Source organism: Nicotiana tomentosiformis, chromosome 6 (genome assembly GCF_000390325.3).
Source record: "Nicotiana tomentosiformis chromosome 6, ASM39032v3, whole genome shotgun sequence".
Classification (NCBI taxonomy): Eukaryota; Viridiplantae; Streptophyta; class Magnoliopsida; order Solanales; family Solanaceae; genus Nicotiana; species Nicotiana tomentosiformis.
This window is the reverse complement of record NC_090817.1, coordinates 24,224,830-24,227,623: the sequence shown is the minus strand read 5'-3', so window position 1 is coordinate 24,227,623 and position 2,794 is coordinate 24,224,830.

Below are 2,794 nucleotides of genomic sequence, written 5' to 3'. Positions count from 1 at the left end.
CATTTGATGTCAAATAATCTTAGAGGCTTTGTAGATAGAGGTTCATTTTGTACAGTATGTCAGAGGCCTTGACGGCCCATATGTATTCATGTTTTAAGAAAAATGGTTCATTGATATAGTGTTGCCCACTTATAGATATATATTATGAGTTGTGGCCATGTTAGCCCATGATAGTTACAGAAGAAAAAAAAATGAGTTACACAGTGGTTCGCTCGGTCCCGCACGACACTGAGTGCCAGCCATGCCCCCCCAGGTTTAGGGCGTGACACTCGGGGTCTCTTAGCTTCCATCTTTTCCCTCTCCCGAGTCCGCATACCTTCCAATCTCCTAGAAATTGACACCACCTGTTGGTATGTGATGTCCATCTCTAGCTCTCGGGCTATACTGTATATGATATTAGGGTGGAGACCCTCAATAAATCTGTGAACCTGCTCTTGAACAGTAGCAACTAAGGCTGGTGCCTGTCTCGCCAAATCATTGAATCGGACCGCATACTCTGACATGGTCATAGAACCCTGGCGCAACTTCTCAAACTCTACGCACCATGCATCTCTAAGACTCTGAGGAACATTCTCCCTTAAGAACATATCTGAAAATTGAGTCCAAGTGAGTGAAGATGCCTCAGCGGGACTATCCAACTCATATGCCTGCCACCACTGGTAGGCTGCCCCTCTAAACTGGAATGCCATGAAAGAAACCCCACTGGAATCCACCATACCCATAGTACGAAGGATACGGTGACATTCCTCCAGAAAATGCTGAGCATCCTCTGAAGCTAAACCGCTGAAACTGGGAGGGTGGTACTTCTTATACCTCTCGAGCCTGAGCCGCTCCCCCTCTGAAGCTGCTGTCCTAATCTCAGGCCGAACTGGGACAACTGGCTGAACTGGTATAACCTCTGGGGCATGGTCAACTTGGGCCCGTGGCTCTAGAGTACGGGCGGCGGGAGTTTATGCTCCTCCCCCGGCCTGAGATGTGGCAGGAGCAAGTGGAATTAACCCTGCCTGAGCTAGAGTGCCAAACATGCTCAAAAACTGGGCAAGAGTCTCCTGAGTCTCCTGAAGTGCAGGAGTAGTAACAGGCGTCTCAGGTGCCTGCTCTCCAACTGGAGCTACTGGTGGCTCTGGTGCAGCAGCTCGTGCAGGTGCTCTAGCTGCACCACGTGGTCTTCCTCGGCCTCTGGCTCGGTCTCTGCCCCGGCCCCGGCCTCTTGCGGCTCCAACAGGGGGCGCGGGTATCTGATCATCGGATCCAGTTGTGCGTGTCCTCACTATTTATGAGAGAATAGAAAGATAATGGTTTAGAACTTGAATTCAACAATTGCGCATGATAAGAAATCAAAGAAGTGAATATTTTTCTAACAGTTCCATAGCCTCCTGAAGATAAGTACAGACGTCTCAGTACCGATCCGCAAGACTCTACTAAACCTGCTTGTGACTCATAACACCTATGAACCTAGAGTTTTGATACCAACTTGTCACGATCCCAAATTCCCTCCGTAGGATGTCGTGATGGCAAGCCTATTAATGCGGAATAAAAACATAAATCTGAAATAAATAAATCTAAAAATTTACATAATTACAACTCCCGAAACCTGGTAGAAATAAGTCACAAGCTTCTAAGAATTTATCCTCAATGTATCTATATATCAGAGTCTAAAGAAATAAGGAAGCAACATAACAAGAATAGAAGGGGACTCCGAAGTCTGCGGACGCAGGCAGATATACCTCGAAGTCTCCGTGCGCAGGTAACTCACTGATGTCTTGGCTGATAAGATATACCTGGATCTGCACAACAAGATGTGCAGAAGCGTAGTATGAGTACACCACAGCGGTACCCAGTAAGTGCCAAGCCTAACCTCGGTACAGTAGTGACGAGGTCAGGTAAGGCCCTACTGGAAAATAATAATTGCATGGTAAAATATTTAACAATATAGTAAATATAAAATGATAATGGAAATGAATCAAGTAGCATGTCACCATTTAATTACACAAAATAATGGCAAATAATATCTCGTGGAATCAAACCAGAATTCCTTTCAACTTTAAGAAAATCACAACAAATAATCAAAGGCAACTGCGGCCATAAATCAATATCAACAAGGGCACTCCCGAGGTACCGCATCGTAGTCCCAAATCATAAATAAATTCACAATATCTCATTTCCTTATCTCACCGCAGGAGCCTTCACAATTTATTTTAAAGATAGAAAAAATTTCTCCGAAATAGCATCCCGCGTTTTAGCCATCCTTATCACACCACATGACTTTTAGTAGTTTTCCCTACTAGTCACGCATATCAAGCCACCCTTATCTCACCGCATGCGTTTCACACCCAAACCTTATACCACCGCATGCGTATCAATATCACAATTTGCACCTCAAGTGTCTAAATATTTTAATTTGCCAAAATAAATCAACAATAATATTTTTCTATAATAAAGAGCTCACGGCTCATGCCAAAATAATTCAATAATAATATTGTTTCACAATGAGTACGAAAATCTCACCAAAAATATTCGGGAATAAATAACTCAACAAAATAATATTTCAAAATTTTAATACGTTGCTTCAATACCAAATTTAAAATATCCAATAATTCATATTAATAATATTTAATTTAAATAAAATCAACCTTCAAATAATGCACATAATAAAAGAAACCAAGTTTCAATTAAATAGGTAAAACAATTAGCAGGAAAAGGTCAAGCAATTTAAAGTAATAAATATTTAAATCAATGATGAAGAATAATACAAGGTAAAATTATTTAATTGATATGCAACAACGATCTACAC